Source organism: Arvicanthis niloticus, chromosome 9, assembly GCF_011762505.2.
Source record: "Arvicanthis niloticus isolate mArvNil1 chromosome 9, mArvNil1.pat.X, whole genome shotgun sequence".
In the NCBI taxonomy this organism is placed as follows: Eukaryota; Metazoa; Chordata; class Mammalia; order Rodentia; family Muridae; genus Arvicanthis; species Arvicanthis niloticus.
Genome location: NC_047666.1, coordinates 26,408,381 through 26,431,367, shown reverse-complemented (window position 1 = coordinate 26,431,367; position 22,987 = coordinate 26,408,381). Strand labels below are relative to the sequence as shown.

General features: G+C 43.0%; 1 protein-coding gene and 1 pseudogene across 18 annotated transcripts in view; one reads left to right on the top strand and one right to left on the bottom strand.

Annotated features, from left to right (window-relative positions):
• Aak1 (AP2 associated kinase 1) overlaps window positions 1-22,987 on the bottom strand; it is a 145,608-nt gene that overhangs the window by 109,192 nt on the left and 13,429 nt on the right. The window lies entirely within an intron of this gene.
• LOC117714926 (small ribosomal subunit protein uS8 pseudogene) lies at window positions 5,854-6,261 on the top strand (annotated as a pseudogene).

The following is a 22,987-nucleotide window of genomic DNA, read 5'->3' as shown; positions in this document are numbered from 1 at the left end:
CTTAAACTTGAAATGAGTAACAAGAGCACATAAACTGATGCAGGAGGCTGAAATAGACTTGGAAGCTCACTGAGGGCCAGGTGTGGTGGCGCACACCTTTAATCCCAGTACTTGGGAGGCAGAGGCAGGCAGATCTCTGCAAGTTCGAGGCTAGCATAGTCTACAAAGAGTTCCAAGACATCCAGGACTACATAGAGAGACCCTGTCTCAAAGAAACAAACAAAAACCAAAAACCATGTGGAGGGAGAGTAACGCTCCCTGTGGAGGCATCTGGGTTCTGTTTCCGCCCAAGCTCCACACTCCAGCTGCACACCAGCCTCTCTACTCCAGAACCTTTGTAATAAATCACTGTGGCCCAAACATTTTCCTTTCTCTACCCTCAATTTCCTTTAGTAGAGACGTCAGGCCTTCAGTCAAGCTAATAATTTCAGCCATTTTCCAGTCTTTTAAAAATCCAAACACAGCATTTTCACACCTTGCAGTAATGCTACCCCAAGACAATAAATATTGATCTATCCTCACTCCCATGAATCTCAGTCCCAGCTCTCACTTGGGCTTTCCCAGAAGCTCAGCATCCAGATATAGATGCCTACTGTTCCCACAGTCAGCCTAGTCAGGGCATCACCAAAAGAAGCCTTCTCTACCCAAACCCTTAGGAAACATTCCCCTTGTTCTCAAACCACTTAGTACCTATTGTACTAATCACAAAATGATAATTACTTAAAACATATCAGTCTCCTCTGTTTTGTGGTAAGTTCCTCAAGGGCAGGCACAGTGCTTTATAACGTCCCACATACGTTTAAATGAACACATTTGGGACTGGGGAGCTGGCTCAGAGTGTAAAATGTTTTCTTCGAAAGCATGAGGACATGAGTTCCAACCCCGAGTCCCAATATAAAAGCTGGGTGTGGCAACACTTGGGTCTCCCTTCTCTCTAATCTCTCTCTCTTACAGCCCTTCTCTGCAGCACTCAAATCAAGAACTGTCATATGCCCACTTCTTCCCCACTGACCCATGCCCTGACTAAACAAAACACTGTACTCCCGTCTTTACAAATCCCAGAGGTTTGGTTTAGCTGCTTGTCATAAATCCCTCCCATGTGCTATGTCACTAGCTGCACAGAACACTAGAGATGCAAAAATAGGGCCTAGGCCACTGAAGACATGTAGAGAAACTTCTTGAACAAACTGAGTGAATGAATAAACCTGAAAACCTATTTTAGGCTCAGTGATCTATAACAGATACATATCACCAGTGTCCCTGGCATTTTGAGTAACATTAAGGGCCACCGCTACCTGATAACTAATCAAATGCTTGCTCAGTATCCTAGTTAGTTTTTGGCAATTGTACACATCAAGGAAAGGGAGTCTCAACTGAGGGACTCCTCCTATCAGACTGTCCTATGGGCTTGTCTGTGTAGCATTTTCTTCATTAATGATTGATGTGGGAGGGCCAAGCCCACAGTGACCAGTCCCAACTCTGGGCAATGCCACCACTGAGCACTGACACCCCTGGACAGGTGGTACTGGGTAGTATAAAAACACAAGCTGAGCAGGCATGGTGGTGAGCCAATAAGTACTTTTCCTTCCTGCTCCCCGAGACTCCAACTGAGTTCCTGCCCTGACTTCCCTCAAAAATCAACTGTAATCAAAATGTGTAAGCCAGATAAACCCTTCATTCCCCTATGTTGCTTTATCCAAAGATCAGTATTTTATCACAGCAACAGAAACCAAACTAAGACACCCAATCACTGTTGCAGATGAGGTCACTGTCTGAATACCAAAGATACAATAGTAAGCAAAATCGACAAAAATCTCTGTCCTCCTGGATCTTGCCTGCAAATAGGGTTGGGCTATAAAATACATACATACACTTCGGTATAGGCTGAATTGTGGTAAGATTCATACAGAAAAACTAATCCGGAAAAGTGGTCACACTACGAAGAGAGGGCAAAAGGGAACAGGTTCAAGACAATGACCAGCAAAGGACTCCCTGGAAGGGTGATATGTGAACAGAAGTGTTAGCATATAAAATAAAAAATTTTTAAAAAGAAATACCTCTTACTTTCCCATCTTTTTTCTATTTGTGGAACACAGTTATTGCAAGAAGTACATCAAATAAAATGTTACCTATTAGATAGAATAAATAGTTAACAAATTCATTGATTTTGCAAGATACAAAATCAACATACAAAAATTAAGCCATTCCAATTGTGAAAATGCACACCCACAAGGCAAGAGATCTCAAGATTGAGGAAACTCTGGGATATATGGCCAATTCAAGACCGGCCTGAGTTACAGAGAGACCCTGTCTAAAAACAGAAAGAACTAAAATAAGATAAAACAGCAAGCACTGACAGGAGTGCAGGATAACTGGAGCGCCTGTGCACTGCTGATGGGGACATAAAATGATGCAGCTGCTTTGGAACACAGTTTGCCAATTCCTCAAAATACTGAGCACAGAATTAACATATGATCCAGCAATTTCCCGTCTGGTTATATAACCAAAGGAACTGAAAGGATTTAGGAAAAGCATTTACACAACCATTTTCCCAGCAACATTACTCACACTAGGCAAAAGGTAAAGGCCATCAAAGCATCTCTCAACAGCTGACTAGGTAAGAAAATATGGTACCTACAGAATATTATTCAGCATTAAAAGGAAGGAAATAGAGACACTCACTACAACATCAACAACCCTTGGAAACATTATGCTAAGTGAAATAAATCTGCCACAAAAGGTGAAACACTTTATGATTCCACTTACAGGAGGTAGTCAGAGTAGCCAAGTTCGTAAGGACCAGCAGAATGGTGGTAGCTGTTAGAGGTAGGAGGAAGGACAAGGTTCCCAAGCTCCAGCTCCAGACAATGGAAACAGTCTGGAAACCAGTAGTGCTTAATGGGGATCAAACTGAGGTCCTGAGACTTGACAGCAAGCACCTTCACCTGCTTGAGCCAAACATTATTTGTTTAAAAAGTCTGCCATGCTAGGAGGTGATGGCACACGCCTTTAATCTCAGCACTTAGGAGGCAAAGGCAGGTAGATCTCTGGGTTCTGAGTTCGAGGCCAGCCTGGTCTACAGAGTTCCATGACAACTAAGGCTACACAGAGAAATTCTGTCTTGGAAAACAATACAAAAAAAAAAAAAAAAGTCTTTTAGGACATATAGGCCATCACCAAACTGAAAGACAACAGTGTGCTCTCAGTAAGTTGCTAACTTCTCAGAAGTCAGGCATCCTGAGCTGCCCTCAAAGGGATGCTGGGATAAAAAGGATGACGTCAATCAAGGCACTCAGCACAAAAGCCCCACCAGTCAGCTCTTGCTATGATAGCGACTATGAGGCAACAGTGGAGACCACATACTTTAGCAGTAGAGGAGCACAAATTAATTCAAAATCAAACACGCAATGAATCTAAGGTGTTTCTGCTGTCACTCCTCCATGTTGTAACATGTGCTGGATACTGCATACATTACCACCATATAATGCCAACACATGCTAACTGAAACATCTTTTCTGCTCTTATGGAAACAGAATGGCTTAATTATAGAAAATAAAAGCTTTCAATATTGTCCCATTATCTTTCCTCAAAATGTATCAAATTAGTATAGCTATGGTATGTGCTGTGGTAACATGTCTGATTTTTTTTTTTTTTTTTGGTTTTTCGAGACAGGGTTTCTCTGTGTAGCCCTGGCTGTCCTGGAACTCACTCTGTAGACCAGGCTGGCCTCGAACTCAGAAATCCACCTGCCTCTGCCTCCCAAGTGCTGGGATTAAAGGCGTGCGCCACCACCGCCCGGCCAACATGTCTGATTTTACAAACTGTTCTTTGAAGGACTTGGAGAGATGGCTCAGTGGTCAAGAGAACTTGCTGTTCTTGCAAAGGATCTGGGTTTAGCTCCCAGCACCCACACCAGGTAGCTTTCAATGGCTTATTATAATGCAGTTCCAGGGGATGCAACACCCTCTTCTGGCCTACATAGGGAGTGCACATAGCTAGTGAACATATAGATAAACAGACAATCATAAATACAAATAAATTAAAAAATAATTATTTTTTCAAAAATTCTTTGAGTTGCTGACTTGAGTCTTGTTTTGAAAAATTGTTAAATGAATTTTGGTTTGAACTAAGGCAAAATTTGCAGCAATTTCTGAAATGGCCCTAAATACTTACATGTGTAATTCCAGCTCCAGAGGGACCCAGTGGCTTTTTCAGTCTCCAGAGGCACTCCTCTGGCACGCATGGGGAAATATGAATTTAAAACCCTATGTGTATGTATTTCTGCCGTTTTGTAGTATGTGTTTGCTTATGCACTGATGGCTGTAACATCAAAGCACCAATCATCTGTTTAAAATGCTGAGGATGCTCTACAGCCTGCAGTCTCACATACTCAGCCAAGACACAATCTTATGGAAAATAAACAACACCATATATCTCACTGCTACATAAGTCCATTTTCATCTTAAATATAAACCAAAAAATATTTAATATAAATCTCTCCATGATTGATCATCAGCAAATGTTTCATTTGAATTCTGATTTCACATAAAAATGTTTTAGGTGATGGGGCTGGAGAGATGGATCAGCAGTTTAGAGCACTGACTGCTCTTCCAGAGGACCCAGGTTTGATTCCCAGTACCCACATGATAGTTCACAAACATCTGTAACTTCATTTCCAGGTGATGTAATAACACCCTCCTCTAGTCTCCAAGGATACACACAGTACACAGAAAAACAAGGAGGCAAAACATCCATATACACAAAATAAAGAATTAAGAAAAAATTCTCCTTGGGTGAAAAGCCAGGAAGTCCTGTGCTAGAATCACTGCCCAGAGAGAGCACAGAAGGCCCAAGCCCTCTCTCTCCTTGCCCCATGTACTTTCTTTGGATGATCATTTGTATCTTTTATCAAAAACCAGGAAATTCAAATAAAGTGTTTTGCTGAATGTTACAAGTTACTCTACCAAACTGCTAGACATGAGGAATGAGCTGTGGAAACTCGTAACTTCAGCCAGGTAGCAAAAGAAGTAGTAAAAGCGGGGGACTTGCTGGGCGGTGGTGGCGCACGCCTTTAATCCCAGCACTTGAGAGGCAGAGGCAGGTTTCTGAGTTTGAGGCTAGCCTGGTCTACAGAGTGAGTTCCAGGACAGCCAGGGCTACACAGAGAAACTCTGTCTCGGAAAAAAACAAAAAACAAAAAAACAAAAAAAAACAAAAAGCGGGGGACTTGCAAACAGTATGGAGTGGGTGGAGTCTTATGGGTCTGAAGCTTACTACAGATACAGTCTAGATGAAACTGTCGGATATCCAACTGGCAACCAGAGTTGGAAAGCTGGGTGCTGGCAAGGAAAAACACCCCACACAAGTAGTGTTAGAAATGCTGTGAGCACTATCATTGGTGGAATTAGCTCATATTGAGAAACAACAAAGAATTTACTTAACAAATAATAAAAGAAATTAAAATCTGTGTATCACTTATTGTCCTTAATGAATGGGGAAGAGAAAAGTGCCAAAAGAAAGCAAAGCACTAGAAAGAATATGGCCTCCACATTTACAGGAAGTCAGAAGTGAAGTGACAGGGCACAGGTTCCATAATAATATGGGGTCTAGAAAAGGACCACTGATAAAGTCACTGTGATGGGCCACTATAATCCTTCCCGTGGAGCTGGCACTCCTGGCTGAGAGCCTCCAGGAAGGTGTCAAAATAATGCAGAGGGCCCAGATAGACAGGGCTCACTTAGACCACTCTACAGCATGTCACTTAGAAATGTGAACTTATTAGAAAAAGTATCGCCCATAACTCCATGCGTTTGCCCCTCCTACTCTCTTTCTGCCATCTTCCTCACTATCACCATGGTGCAAATGAATGTTCTGGTGGATGCTCTCAAGAGCATCAATAACGCCAAAAAGTGAGGCAAATGCCAGGTCCTCATCAGGCCGTGTTCTAAAGTCATCATTTGGTTCTTAACTGTGATGATGAAGCATGGCTGCATTGGTGAATTCGAGATCACTGATGATCACAGAGCTGGGAAGATGGTTGTGAACCTCACAGGCAGATTGAACACGTGTGGAGTTATCAGCCCTAGATGTGATGTTCAACTCAAAGACCTAGAAAAACGGCAGAACAATCTGCTCCCATCACGCCAGTTTGGTTTCACTGTGTTGACAACCTCTGCTGGCATCATGGACCATGAAGAGGCAAGATGAAAACATACCGGAGGGAAAATCCTGGTTCTTTTTTTTTTTAAATGTAAAGCATAAATAAAAAGCCTTCGTGGACTGTGAAAAAAAAAAAAAAGTATCTTTGAAAGTGTAGTTAAGGATCTGTGTTGGTTAGTTTTATGTTAGACTGACACAAGCTAGAGTCATATGGGGAAAGAGACCTCAAATTGAGAAATGCCTCCGTAAGACTAGAATATCTGAGGCAAATCTGTGTAGCATTTTCTTGATTAGTGATTGATGTGGGAGGACCCTGCCCACTGTGTGTGATGCCAACCCTGGGCAGGTGGTCCTGGGTTCTATAGGAAAGCACGCTGAGCAAGCCAGGAGGGACAAGCCAGTAAAGCAGATCCCTGCCATGGCCTCTGCTTCAGCTCCTGCCTCCAGGTTCCTGCCTTGAGTTCCTGACATGACTTCTTTCAGTAATAAACTGATGTCAAACTATAAAACAAAATAAACCCTTTCTACCCCAAGTTGCTTTTGATTGTGCTATTTTTTCAAAGCAACAAAAACCTAACTAAGACAGGCTCAAGATGAGATCATGCGAGCAGACTTTACATCCAATAAATATCCTGAAAAAGGATGCCCAGCAAAAGATACAAAGAGGGGGAAGGAAAAAAACAAAAAACAAAAAACCTAGAGACAGAGACTAGAGTGACATAGTCCCAACCCAAAGAACGCATGAGTCAACTAAGAAGAGGGAAAGGTAAAGACCAATCCTCTATGGGCTTTGAGAGCACAGCCCTGTCAGCACCTTGACTTTAGACTTCTAGCTTCCAGAACTATGAAAAACCTAAACTTCTGTTGTAACTGTAGCTCTAAAACATGAATAGGACCCCAACCACAAAGAGAGCATTCCTTTCTCACATGCCATCAAAAGTCTTCCTGACTGCTGGGCGTGGTGACGTATACCTTTAATCCCAGCACAGATTGATCTCTATGAGTTCTAGGCCAGCCTGGTGTACACATAGTGAGTTCCAGACCAGCTAGGACTACATAGTAAGACCCTGTCACAAACAAACAAACAAATACAAAAACTAACTCCTGGGAAATTTTCTCTTCTAAAGAAATGTGTCTTCTAAAGAAATTTCATGCTCACCGGTTTGGTGCTTTCTGTGTAGACACTGACCTCAGCATAGCCTACCTCTCAGGGACTCAGAGAAGACCCCAAAGACCAAACATTTTACTTATTCTGGGTACCAGCACCTCATCACACACAAGCTCAGTCTTACAGGAGACACTGAAGATAGGAGGCAGTGTGTGTACTTGTGCTTCTGTTACCTCATCTATATGGGTAAAGGTAAAGGCAGAGATAATGAAAAGTCTTTAAAAAAATCAACCAGAGAGCTCCCATGGGACCTGAAACAGGGGTTCCTGGTGGACCACATACTAGGCAGGAAAAAAGCAACTATACTGGCCTACTTTCCCTCCTGTGTCAGTCTGTCTCTGTCTCTCTGTCTCTCTGTCTCTTTCTCTCTCTTCTTCCCTCTTCCCCTTCCCCTCCCTCCTTCCCATTTCTTTTAAACTTTGAGTTTATTTGTTCTTATGTGAAAATAACTATATTAACACACAAAGATAGTAAATACCATCAAATTGTAAGGACCATCATCCAGCACTGGCCATGCATCCCGCAAACACCTTTAACTCTAATTCTCAGGGATCCAACACCCTTTTCTGGTTTCCACACATGTGAGTGTGCGCATGCACATGTACATTCAGGAAGACACATACATACATACATACATACATACATACATACATACATACAAACACACGTACAAGAAGATACATATATATATACAAGCACATATGCACGAATTAAAAAATATTTTTTAAATAAAAAAAATTAATATGAGCCACTGCATATCTCAATCCCAGCACTTAACAGTCAAAGACAAGAAAGATTAATAGTTTAAGGGCAGCCTGGGCTACATGACACTCACTTCAAAAACTAAAATTAAATAAGTAAATAAAGATACCACTTTATATCTAGTAGCATGATATTTAAAAAACAACAAAGTTTCTGGAATTGGGTCATGATAGCAGCTACAAACTGTTAATACACTAAATGTCACTGAACTGTCAGCTTTGAGATGGCTAGCTAATGGAAGTTTTGCCTTGACTTTCTTTTCTTTGCAGGGGTGGGGGTTGGAAGGTTAAGACAGGGTTTCTGCTATGCAGCCACACTGGTCCTCAAACTCAAGCTCTCATGACTCTAATCTGACTGCTAAAGCTAAGGTTACATGAGTTATGGTCCAGCTTTGCCTTATTCTTTCTTTCTTTCTTTCGATTTATTTTGGGACAGGGTCTCAAACAGCTCAGGTGCCCTGACTAATGACCCCTCCCCCCTGCTTCCATCATCACAAATCCTGGGATTCCAGGTACACGCTGTCATGCCAGCTTCAGTTTTTAAGAGTCATAAACTCAGTTTTGTCATTACCCAAGAAATTCAAAGTATGTTTTGCATATGGAAGCATTTCACAGCAACTTAAGCCCTAGGGTAGGGCTGGTGGGGCCCAGGGTCAAGTATGGCTGCCTTAGAGCTACAGACTCCCCATGCGGGATGACCTTGGCACCACAGGATGTTCAGAAGTGGCTCTGGTCCCTGCGAATTTTTTGTTAGCAACATACACTCCACACACCCCACACACACACACACACACACAACCCCTTCATGACAACAAAAACACTTCTATGTACTGCCAAATGTCCCTAGGGTCAAAGCAGCCCCCTTATTGAGACCCTCTGTTCTAAATGGAAGAAGGGTTCCCAGTAATTACTAAGAATTTCTTTCTTTCAATCCCTTGTCAATCTGCCAGCATGACTCACTGCTTCCTGTCAACCCTATAGGCCACAAATGACCCAACTGTTTGAACCTCTGGCACCTGGTTACAAATGTCCTTTTTTTCAATCCCAAGCTCCCCCAAATCACCCACAAGTGCCCTGAACATTGTGCTTCCTGCTTCCTGTGCCTGGCAGCCATAGGTGGCCCAGTACCCTCACTCTGTCCCCAGAGCATGGCGCCACAGCTTCAGCAGCACTTACAAGATAGAAAGCATGTCTTTAAGGTACAGGTCAAGGAAAACAAAATCTACCCATTCCACAAAGAAATCAATTCTTCTCTGTGTTTAGGCCTTCATTCTTTAACTCAATACAAACTCCAGACCATCAGCCCAAACAAGTTAGAGAGTTGAAATGAGATGCTGAAAGTCTCTGGGAGATGAAGCTGAAATTTTAAGGAAGTTCATTACTTCTATCTTTGGGTAGCACAATAAACTTAGGCCTGCTGTCTTCACCATGAGCCTTTTAGAAAGTACCAAACCCTTAGGAGGAGAGATGAATCTACTCCATTTGAACCCAGCTTTGTAAACTTTAACACAGTTTCCTCCGTTATACAATTTTGGCTGTTTGAGTTCTGAGTTTAATCTATTAATTCAGTATTTACTTTCGGGCACATACCTAGTGAGAACACGGATAAAGGAAAGTACAGCTTAAAAGACAAAGAGACTAAGTAAATTGGTAAAATAAACGCTAACAGGGTGTGAGAGAGGAAAACGTCTGACACAACTAGTCATCCGCAAAAGGAGCCAACAGGCGGCCTGCGGCCCCTCAGCCTGTGCGTGTGTCAGGCAGCCTGTGGCCCCTCAGCCTGTGCGTGTGCCAGGCAGCCTGCGGCCCCTCAGCCTGTGCGTGTGTGTGGTCAAGAACATGGAAGCACAGCTGGCCCTCCACCTATGTACTCCACTCCCGAGATTCAGCCAGCATAGGTAGAGAACACAGGGAAGAGAAAACTGTCTGCACTGAACATGTGCAGGCTATGGTGTAACAGAGAAGAGCTAATGGACAGACATGACAGGCAGAATGGCACACACCAATCCAGTACTCGGGAGACTGAAGCAAGAACATTTTGAAAGAATTCAAGGCAAATCTGACCTACATAGCAGGACTTGCCTCAAAAAAAAAAAAAAAAAACCAGTGTAGGAGAGGATGTGCTAAGTTATATGTAAACACCATGTCATTTTTTCAAACTTCTGCACCAGTGAATCTGTGCCCACAGGGGTCCCACCTAAAATATCAAGGGGTGATAAAATTAGGAGAATTGGAAGAGGCAGTCTTTGATGGAGACTTCTGTGCCAACTATTTTAGTTTATGAACTGGAAAGACCATGCAAGATAGCATTTTGCTGCCAATGTTAAACCTTTCCCTTTATCTAGAGACCGCAGCACAGAGATTCAGGGACATAGTACTCTATTGGTCCAAAACTCCTGAGGTAAGAGGCTCCTTTAAGAGCTAGCTGATAACTAACTAGTTCAGTGAGACAAGATATCTAAGAGCTACTACTGACCTTACCAGTAGGCCTGGAAAGTTAAAAGTAAACAGAAATTTCCAACAATAAATCACACACATGTACATAAACACATACACACATACACACACATACATACATACATACACACACACAAATACACACACAGTGGTAAATTTGAAAACTAGTGCTAAATGCGCTTTGACAGAAACATGCAAAATCTCTATGGGGTATGGGTGGAAAAGCGTGTGCACATGAATCCTCTCTCTACCTCCATCCTTCTGAGTGCTGGGAATTCAGGCCACACTACTCCTGGCTTTTAACATGTCTTAAGTGCCCAAACTCAGGCCTTTATGCTTGTGTGGCAAACATTTTACCAACTCAGACATCTCCCCAACCCCCAAAAACTTTTCAAACCCCAAACCAAAGAAAAGATAAACAACCCAAAGAAAAGATAAACAAACAAGGGAGCCAATGTGGTGACAAACATCTTCAATCCTAACCCTAAGAGACAGAAGCAGGCAAGACCTCTTTGAGTTGGAGAGCAGTCTTATCTACGTAGCCTGTTGCAGGCTAGCCAGAGCTCAGAGAAAAAAAATATATATATGCATACAAAATAGCCAGCTGGGCAGTAGCATAGAATGCCTTTAATACTAGCACTCAGGAGGCAGAGCCAGTCAGATTTCTGTGAGTTCAAAGCCAGCCTGGTCTACAGAGTGAGTTCCAAGACAGCCAGGGCTACACAGAGAAACCCTGTCTCCATAAACAAAACAAAACAACAATAACAACAACAAAACCCTGATAGTTGACATAAATTATATAAGTATAAAATGAATAAAATTAATTGCTTCTAATAAACATGAAGTTGTCAAATGAATACCACAAATGATGTCTAAATAACACTAAAAACAATTGAGGTCTGAAATAAGCCAAAAAGTAAATCATCCGTATCTTCAGGTCTGCTCAGGCACCAGCCCACAGGGTCTACAGTAAACACCCTTAGATACCCCTCAGCATCTCAGAAAAGGGGGTCACCTCTCACACCCCTCGACACCTTAGACAGGAGTTCACCTCTTACACCCCTCAGCACAGGAAGTCACCTCTGACATGCTTCAGAACCTTAGAACAGAAGTTAACTCTGATGTCACCCCTCAAGACAGGAGTGATCTTTCCATGCTCTCCTTGTTAATTCAGCCATCACCCTCCGCCACCTCACATAGAAATTTCTGCCCCTCTGAGTTCCTGGCGCCCAGTTTCTCTGCCCTTCACCCTCTTACTCATCTCCCAACAGTTACTGACGCCTTTGGCAACCTCACTTCCACCTCACCACAACTCAGCACCATCGTGAGTGGCTTCAAATCCACAAGAGCCATTTGTTCCTGCTTCCTAATGTTTTCACTACAGTGACCATTGGTCCTTTCCACAACACACATCATGGCCACACCCTAGGTCTTGTCGATACAAACCCTACAAACTCTAAACTTTTCCTTCTCCCATATTTTCACTTTGGACTGATTCATACTCATCCAGTTAGTTCTCTACATGCTGACCCTTTTACTTTGTCCCAGTTAGCCAATCAACCAACCCACTTCTTGGATTACAAGTAGAAGGACCAAAACGAGGTCTGTAATTGACCTTGTATCTGAAAGAACAGACTTACAATTTTCATAGGTAACCAAGCAGGATAGCTCAAAGGACAAAGATACCTGCAGCCAAGCCTAACAACCTCTGTTCAATCCCGAGCACCCACAGGGAAGGGGATAACCAACTCCTTACAGCTGACCTCTGACCCCACATGTACACCCAAGACACACGCATGGTAAAAATTTAAAATTAAAAAAAAAAGGTTATCAGAAAGTTAGACTCAGGAGCACATGCCTGTGGGGGTTTGAATACAAATGGTCCCCATAGACTCACAGATTTGAATGCTTGGTCACCAGGGAATGGCACTGTTAGAAGGTGTGGCTTGGTTAAGGAAGTGTGTCACTGGGTGTGGGCTTTGGGGTTTCAAACACTCAAGGTAGGCCCAATGTCTCTTTCTGGCTGCCTGAGATCCAGATGTAGAGCTCTCAGCTCCTTCTTCAGCACCATGTCTGTCTGCAGGCCATCATGCTGACAATGGACTGAACCTCTGAACTGTAAACCAGCTTCAATTAAATGCTTTCCTTTATAAGAGTTACTATGTTCATGGTGTTTCTTCCCAGAGCTACAACTTTGACTAAGCAATGCCTATTATCTCAGCATAACAGCATTTGAGATAAAAAGATTTTTTTTCTTTCTTTCTGTTTTTTTTTTTTTTTTTTTTTGTGGTCAGTATGTTTCAAAAGGGGAAAGAAGGGACTGGGGAGCTAGTAAAGAGTTCGCAAGAAGGTCAGGGCCTATGTTTTAAAAGTCAGGCACAGTGGTACACTTGTAATCCCAGCAGCAGAGAGGCAGAAACAGGCAGATCCCTGGGCCTTGCCAGCCAACCTAGGCCCTAGTAGAGCCCCATTTCAGAAAACAAAGTAATGGTTGGGCATGGTGGCATGTGCCTTTAATCCTAGCACTCAGGGCCTTTAAAGAGGCAGGGAGATCTCTATTAACTCAAGGCCAACTTGGTCTACACAGCAAATTCTAGGCCAGCCATGGTGACTAGTGAAAAGGAGGGGAGGGGAGGGAGGGGAGGGGAGGGGAGGGGAGGGGAGGGGAGGGGGAGGGGAGGGGAGGGGAGGGGAGGATAAGTGGTGAAGGGTAGGGTAAAAGTTTCCAGAGCACAGCAGGGAGACTGGTAAACTCTGCTTGCTTTTCTGAATTTCTCCTTTGCTTCTTTCCTTCATTTTCCAGGTATGCTTTCCTCAACATGTTGGGCTTTCCCCATGTTTGTGACTACCTTACCCTTTCTCTGAAGCTTCTCTCCCACCATGTAGCAGCTTGTCAGCCATGTATCTGACCTCCATGCCAGCTTAGATGGTGTGGCTTTTCTCCTTTTCTCCTCCATTTTCTTCCTCTGGGCAGGAGCTGAGAGTTTACAACTTGCCTACAGTGTGGGGTTTTTTTTGTTGTTGTTTTAAACTCTTTTTTAAGATTTTATTTATTATATTTATATGAGTATGCTGTGTCAGACACACCAGAAGAGGGTGTCAGATCCCATTACAGATGGTTGTGAGCCACCATGTGGTTGCTGGGAACCACAGGACTCAGGACCTCTGGAAGAGCAGGCCTATGTTTCAAAAGAAAGAAAGAAAGAAAGAAAGAAAGAAAGAAAGAAAGAAAGAAAGAAAGAAAGAAAGAAAGAAAGAAAATGACTACCAAGGAAGAAAGAAAGAAAGAAAGAAAGAAAGAAAGAAAGAAAGAAAGAAAGAAAATAAATGACTACCAAGGACCCCTAGGCAATGCTGGCCTCTGGCTTCTATGTATACACCTGAGCATGCACACATATGCAAAGGAAAGGATGGAGAGGAGAGGAGGAGGTTAGGGGAGGGGAGGTTAGGGGAGGGGAGGCTAGGGGAGGGGAGGGGAAAGCCAGACCTGGCCTGTTATCCCAGAACCTGAGGGGCAGGGGCAGAAATACAAAGATCAGATATGTAAAGCCAAGGAAGGCCACATAGTCAGGAGCAGCCAGAGGGAGTGATGAAGAATAAAAATGACCACCCTTCCTTTCCAGAGAAACCTCATTCCAACAGACACTGCCCCATCTTCACTTGCAGATACCAACTCCTTTTCCCTCTCTCCTGGTGCCCCCCACTGACCCACCAATATGTTCAAGTATGTCCCAATCTAAGCTGCTGTGAGACCTCCTTCTCTTCCCTATCCAAACTTCTAGAAGAAACAATCTAGACAGGGTGCTCCTGCTCGTTGCCCAGCCTAGTCACAGGTGTGCTTGCATCATCCTGAAACAGGTTTGAGAAGGCTGACTCCATGGTTGCCCAATCCTGAGGACTCGTCCTATGTGTCATCCAACCACTTAGCATCTAGGGTCACATGTCTATAGCAACTGCCAGCCGCTCATTTCTCCCTACTTCTCTAACTTGGTCCTTCTAGGGAGTCTCCTGCTAAACTTATTTATTTACTTGGTTTTTGAGACAGGTTCTCTGTCTCCCTGGTTGTCCCGGTACTTGTTCTGTAGACCAGACTGACCTCAAACACAGAGATCCACCCGCCTCTGCCTTCCAGTGATAGTGTGAGTCACCACAACTGACCTCCTGCTAAACTTTAAATGCTATCCAACTTAGATTTCACGCTTAGCTCACTGCACTTCTGAATCTTAAATAGCTTATGTTTTCAAACTATATCTCACGGAAGCTTCAAACAAATCAATCCATGATGTTTAACTTCCCTACATTAAAACTGATTTAATCAAAGCCTAAGCCCACTTCAATAAAGTAAAAAGTTATCAGACTTGGTGGTGCATATCTTTAAACCAGCATTAGGGAGGCAGAAGTAGGTAGATTTCTGAATTTAAGGCCAGCCTAGACTACATAGTGAGTTTCAGGTCAGCCGGGGTTGCATTGTGAAACCTTGCACAAAAGAGAAAAAGGAGAAAAGGAGTTTATGTGCCCTTCACCCTCTCACTGCAAGATATTCCCTAGGGGATTAAAAAGAAAAAAACAAAACAAGGAAGTATTTCCTATTTCTGCATGTTCTGCTGAGGATGAAGCATGGTGCTAAGAACATAATATTCTGCTCCATGCTGGAATGCAAAAGTTCAACTCAGTCAACTTGAGAAACAATAAAGTAGCGCTGAAGCTGGCTGTGCTTGCTACAGTCCCAGCACTCAGGAGCACTGTGAGTTCAAGATTGCTGTGGACAATGTATTAAGACCATGTTCTAAATACAACAACCATCAGAAACACCATCGAAAGCAAAACCCCTGTGGATGTAGTAGAATATGAGGCTTAGAGTGGTACATAACAGGGAAGAAGTGACCAGACGACCCCAAACAGACTACAAACTGATCATGACTGCAAAGCCTTGCTCTTGTCCGTTTCCTACATGACACCTCAGCATGTCACCTAAATTAACTGGAGACTGGCATGGCTCCCCTTCTACACCATCCTTCAGTCTCTAAATCCAGTCAAGCCCTGAGGATGACTCAGAATGCTCACGGACACACCTCTCTGTTCCTGTTACCACTCTGCCACTCAGCCCAGAGTGACAGCTTTCTAAATGCTCTTCCTTCCGGCAGACTGCTCCTCCAGCTCCGAGCTCGTCTAAGGACACTGCTGTTCAACCACACGACTCCATCAGAAAAACTCAGAACAGCTTCTAGTGTTCTCAGATAGCCTCCAGACCCACAGCTCTCTGGAAACTAGGCCCTGCCTTTCCTGGGCCTTTCCAACTGTTACCCTCAAAAAGATCATTTAGGAAAAAAAAAAAAAAAAAAAGTTTGAGTGTATGAAAATTTAAAGTATCCACAAAAACACACCACTAGCAAATGTAAATAACAAAATAGAAAAAAAAACTGCCAAAATAGAAAAAAAACTGCCATGCATACCACCAAATATTAGTCCCTTTTTATTTCGTTTTGGGTTTTTTTTTTTTTTTTTTTTTTTTTTTTTTTTTGACATGGTTTCTGTGTGTAGCCCTGGCTGTCCAAGAACTACTGGGCTGGCCTTGAACTCACAAAGCTCCACCTGCCTCTGCCTTTGAGTGGTTACACAGTCAAAGCCTACTGCACCACCACCACTACCACCACCACCACCACCACCACCACCACCACTACCACCACCTAACAACCTAAACACTTAAACATGGAAACAATTTCTATCAATCAGTAAGAAATGAGCATCCTAATAAGAATGTGAACAAAGGAACACAGAAATTTCAACACAAGAAACAAATAAAAAAAAAAAAAGCATGAAGGTATAAAAGAAGGAAATCCATCCAATCTTCTAAACATGACAGACAAAACAGATGTCTTTACAGGTTAACTTCCTGGAGAAAGGCTTGTAGTTTGTATTGAAAACTAAAACATGCCCATCTTTGGAGTCAACAATTTAACATTCAAAAAGTTACTCTAAGGAAGTAAGAAAACAAATGTCCAAAGCCTTTAAATGAACAAACAAACAAATAAATAAATTCCCTGGCCCAGTCATTAAGACACTGCCAAGCATCTTGCTGCCAAAACCAGAGTTCAATCTCAGTGACCCACAAAAGCAAGTCTCTTCAGTTGTCTTTTGAATTCCACATGAACTGTAGTATGTACACACAAGCACACATGCACAAACAATAAATAAATAATAAAATTGAAAAAAAATTCATGCCAGGGGTGGAGGCACATAACTATATAATTAGTTTCAGTGCCCTGGAAACTAGGACAAAACAGTAAGTTTAAGACCTGCTTGTGGTTACACAGTCAAGACCCTATCTTAAAAAACAATAATAATAAAATTAAAGAAAGTCCTATAGTATTTTTACAGTAACTATAAAGTAACCTAAATGTCTAAGAATAGGAGATCAGTTAAGTCAGTTGCAATACAGTAAAAAAATAGGCTCAGAGGATGCTGTCAACCTGGGGACATACTGAATAATAATCTGAAGGAATATGACTAACAGTTCTTCTCTGTGCCTAGCTATATATCTACTCTTACTGATTCCATTATTATTAAGGATTAATTAATAATAATTAAAACACCAAAAGAAAAAATTTTTTTGAGACAGGATTTCTCAGTGTGGCCTTGGCTGTCCTGGAACTTGCTCTGTAGACCAGGCCTGCCTCTGCCTCCCAAGTGCTGGGATTAAAGGCATGCACCACCACCTCCCGGCTTACTAAAATAAAATATTATGATTTCTTGCTTGTTTTCTTCCATATCAATGAAAGATTCTGTTTGTTTTTTGAGACAAAGCCTCTATGTAGTTTGAGTTACCCTTAAACTCACGATCCTTCTGCCTTGGCCAACCAAGTGCTTGTACTGCAGGTGTGTACCACTAGGCTCAGCTCAACCAAAGACCACATTTGAAACCCGTTCACTTTGTTGTTTCAAGTCTTCCAACCCCAAACACTAAATACCAGTTGAAACTCCCTGATGAAACAAGCACACCAAACACAGAACACTGGGTGATGGTTGTTATAAACAGACTGAGTGGAGTAGTAGCTGGGGAATATTGCTCCATAGGAGGCTACGCATTTAAGTGGACAAGCCTTGGTTCAAGCCCCATTGCTCAAGATTGAGGAGGAAACTAACTAACTAACTAACTAAGGAGAGAAAAAACTAACACTGTAACAGTGCCTAGAACTGTGCCTTACATCAAATGCATGACATAAGGACAGGTAGCAAGAGAGGAAGAAAGGGCAGAAAGGCAAAGGAGAATAGAACCAGCAGGGTAAAGCTGCAAGCACCGACACTGAGGGATGCCACACCCATGCACTTTCCTCTGCAAACGTTCTGTCATCACAAGCCAGACCCTCAAACCATCACCCAGTCCATCTCTTTTGTAGCACACAAATCTAACAAGCTTGGTCATCCAGTGTCTGAGTACACAGAAGACTAGAAGCAGTAAGGAGTACTGCTAGTTCAGAAAGGCACACAGTTAACAGCCTCAAAGGAACAAAACCAGAAAACATCACTAACTCCCTACTCAGGGGCAAAGTGTCTCACATAAGCAAAACTCCAAGACAAGAGCAGTGGCTTTCTAGAGGCAGCACACTTCGGAAGGAAACAGCTGTACAGCAGACATTAGCTCCGCCCTCTCGGAAGCTGCGCTACACACACGTGCTTGTGGAGTCAGGGTGCAGTCCTGCAGCACTGGGCACTGCTGTTGCAGACAGGCTCAGGTGAAAGGCACTCTCCACCTACAACACGCTGCTTCTGTGGCACATCCTCTAAAGACAGGAATACATGACAAACTTCACGAAAAGCCTGCCCAAATACTAAAATGCCAGAAGCTGATAAACACCAAAGGAGCAGGAAACTTGACCCTAATGAAGAGTGTGTGTGCACACGTGGACAAACATATGCACAATTAAAAAGTAAAATGTATCTTTAAAGATGAAAAATAAAACAGCTCAATCAAAACATTTGCATATTTTAACTCAACACGGACTACAAACTAGGCTCTAGAAAGGTTTCAAATATATGCACGTCATCTTGTTTATAAAGCTGAACATTTCCTTTTCTTTACTTCCTCCCTTCATTCCTTCCTTTCTAATATACTCAAATTCCTTCATATCCCAAAAGCAATCTACTGTTATTAACATTGTTAACCAGTCACAGTAATAGACTGCACTGTGACCCGGCATCTGCTGTCCTCCACCCTCCCCGCAGAGCCATTTCACCAGCTTTGACAAAAGCTCATGTCCAAACCCTCCGAACAGAAGCCATCCTGCTGCAGGTCTCTTTCACTAGCACTCAGCACTGACTTTTATCACCTCACCCTGTCCTGACTCTACTCTCTCACTCTGCTGCTTCCCTCACAGGGTTACCATTCACTGTTGCTTGTCACTGAACTTGCAGATGTACCAGGCACTACAGCAGGCATCAGAGACACAGCAAAAAACAAGCCAGATTCCAGCTTCAGGCAGCTATAATTCTAGCAGGAGATAAATAAAAAGCAAAAACATTAGCTGATATAGAGGTAAAATAAACCTTAGTAGCTGGTGTGTGGTCCAGGAAAGTCATTCTGAGGTGAGACTGAAATGACAGAAACTAGCCAGGGGAAGAAGAAGAGGAAGAGTGTCCCAGGAAAAGGGCCCAGTCAGGCCTGTGACTAAATAGGAAACTATACAATATGCTCAAAAAAAAAAAAAAAATGTCGTAAACCTTTAATCCTAGTACTCAGGATGCAGAGGCAGCTGGATCTCTGCGAGTTTGAGGCCAGCCTGGTCTACAGAGAGGGTTCCGGGCTAGCTAGTACTACATAATAGACACCTTGTTTCAAACAAACAGACATCAAAGAAAGAGAGCCAAGGATGAATCAGTATGACTAATAAGCAGATTAAGCTGGTTAATCTGGATGTGGTGCTGTAGACTGACCTACAATCCTAGCACTTGGCTAAGGCAAAAGGACTAGTCTGAAGCTAGCCTGGGCTAGAAAAACTCAAGACAGATGGATGGCCAGACAACAGAGGGGAGTTGGGGTTGAATGCAGCTGTACTCTTCTTCGTCCATCTGTCCTACTGCTGGTCCTAAAGAGCCTGCCCTCAGTCTATACTCATTCTGCAGGCAGCTTCCCTGTAAGGCTCCACCCCACCTTCCACCCATCCTATCCTGTGGTTGTTTGACCACCGCATCCACGTCCTTCTCTAACACAGGCCACTGCTCTGGTGGCATCCTGAACTACATCCACACTGGAGCTTTGTTGGCCTTCCTGCTAAAAGGTCCCAAACTAACCAGGCATAGTGGTTCACAATTGTAATCCCAGAATTTAGGAAACTGAGGTAGGTGGATTGATGTAAGTTCAAGGGTAGCTTGAGCTAGTTACAAGTGAGTTACAGTTCAGGCTAGAGATAGTGTCTCAAAGCAAAGTAAAACAAAACAAGGCATCCCAAGATATGTCACTGCCTTTCTTTTGAACACTATTTTTACTTTTTAAAAATATTTTTATTATTTTTTACCAACAACAATAACAACAAATTCTATTGTAACTTAGCATCTGCCTTCTTCCCATGGAAATTAAGGAGTGAATTATATACATGGGGAGGCAGGGTCTGTGTAGGTGAGTGCTAGGAACTAAACCCTGTCCTCTGCAAGAGCGATTTGTGCTTATCCATCTCTCCGCCCATTATCACTATCACCAATACCATCATCTGCCTGGCCACGTAAGCCAGAAACCCAAGCTCCAGCTCCTCACTCTCTTCTCTCTCATCACCTAATGATTAACACTAATTGTTCTAAGTTTCTGGGAAAGAACCAGAAAAAAGTGAGAAAAATAAATACAAAAGAATCTTTCACCTCCACTAAGAATAATTCCCAGTATCCATAGCCCAAACACAAGGCAAGCCACAGCTAATATTTCAATTCAGGAATGGTGTCTTAATCCCAGCTACACAGGTCTGTCCCTTCAATCCAATCAACCTTACCTCACCCTCTCCCTCTCAAGTTGCCTCAACAGAAATTCTAGAACTTCAAAACAAATGAGATAGAAAAAGCCTTCGGGATCGGGATCATCTACAAACTCAGAGAGGAGGAGAGGATGCCCTAGACGGCTAGAATGAGCCGACCACCCAGTTCCTGGCCTCATAGAGTTGTCTGGTCATATCCTATGAACCAACCCTAAGACTTGACTGTAGACTCTGAAAGCATCCCATCACGTCAGAAATCACCCTGTAATTTCTAAGTAAGGAAACAGCCACTTAAATAATGCATCTATACTTGCTCTGAGCTATGCTTTCAAAGCTTCAAAGCAGAAAGACTTCATTCACCTTTTGAGAAAAATCTTCATCACAAAAAAAAAAAAAAAAAAAAAAAAAAAAAAAAAAAAGGGAAAAAAAAAGTTTTACAAGTGAATTGCCACAACAGGTCAGATAGCCTTATAGAGCCGAAGCTCAGCAGGCAAGCTGCTAGCCCAGGCTCACTGTTGATCCTCTTTCCATTTCCTTCTGGCAGCCCCAGGAACAAGAGCAATGTGTGCCGTGCTAGGGGCTGCAGTCACTGAGTTCAGATGCTACCTGTCTAACTCCATGCTAATACTCAGCTGTTCTTCAGTGTTAGTCCCTTCCATCTCCACAACTAATCCCCGCTCTCTTCCAGGGCCCCACTCCCTTCCCTGTTACACCTAGAGCAAATCTAAGTGCTACTTCTTGCCCCCATGACCACTACCACAAATGCAGACTGAGCACCACAGTTATAATTTACTGCAGGTCAATACTCAACAGGAAATGAATAGAAACATATCCCTTTCTTAAAGGTGCTTTCAGTAATGTTTGAATTTTATACCTGGCCTAGTCTTCAACTCTGTAGTGTAGCTTCAGAGTTTTAGAGTTCCTTTGTACAGTTAAGATACTTACATCTCTGCTCTTGAGATGAATAGTGCCAGGGGGCCACAGTTGAACCCATCCATGAAGGATTTCTATGACTTTCTGGAAGATGTTCCATTTTGCTTTGCATTTGTTATTCCTCAACTTTACTAGAACTACAGTCACCAAGTTCTAATCACTGTAAAGCTCCTCAGCATAGATCTGTCGTGTTATTGGACCAGGGTTACTGCAAGGAGAGGCTATATCTCACATCTAGTTCTGCCTGGCTGCCCCCAAGTTGGATCTATCCGAATTTTCATTCAGCTAATTTGTTCCCCTAGTACCAACTGTTACATTGTTAAATCAGGAAAGTCTTGATTTGGATACAAATTAACTTACAGCCCACACTCTGGTCCTAAAGACATGATTATCTAATACTTTAAAGTGGATACAAATTAAATAGATAAAGCACAAAACAAAAACCCTCAAAGATTACGGGCCCCACACAGTCATCATCACTACCAGCGAGAATGACAGACACTCATGATTTCAATGGCTGAATGGGGAAGAGAAATGTATCCCAATACAAGGGACACTGAGGTAGAGGCATTGGCAAGAGCTCAATCCTGGTGTAGGATGGTCATTTCAGCTACTAAGCAAGCTGAAGGAGGCAGAGCCCAAGATCTACGCCTACCTCGGCTATCCAGTGAGCTCAAAACCACCCTAGGCAACTTAGTAAGACATCTCAAAAAGAAGCCTGAAGGGTTGTAGATACATTAGTTAGCAAGCATAAGGTCCTGAGTTTGATCCCTAGAGCCCACATTTTAAAAAGCAGAGCATGGTGAAAAGGGTTCATAATTCCAGTGGAATGGAGACAAGCAGACCCCAGGGCTTGCTGGCAGCCAGCTTAGCCCACTTGGTGAGCTCCAGACCAATTACAGACTCCAACTCTAAACAAACAAAAAAACAAACAGGTGGTGTTGGAAGGATGACACCCAAAGTTGAACTAGTAACTCCACACATATGCATACGCCAACACATCTGCACATGTGCACATGCACACACAGGTAGCATGTGACCCATACTTGTAATCCAGGCACCTGGAACATGGAAGCAGGAGGATCAGATTCAAGTCACCTGCAGCTGCATAATAAACTTGTCTAAAAGAAAACAAAACAAAGTTGGGTGAGGAATCTATTTCAGTTGGTAGAGTACTTCCTAGAATACACGAAGTCCTGGGTTTAATCCCCAGAACTATATAAACTGGCCATGATGGTACATACCTGTGACGTAGAGGCAAAGCTAGAGTCATCCTCAGCTACACGTGGGGTTAGAAGTTAGCCTAAAGTACAAGTGATGCGCGCGCGCGCGCGCGCGCGCACACACACACACACACACACACACACACACACACACACACACACAAGCTGAGGCTGGGAAAATGGCCCAGCAGTTAAGAGCGATCCCTACGCTTGCAGAAGAAGGGCTTCAGTTCCCAGCAGACCATGGCAGCTTATATAACTCCAATTCCAAGGGATCCAGTGCCCTTTTCTGGCCTCTCTGGGCATTAGGCTACACAAAGCACACTT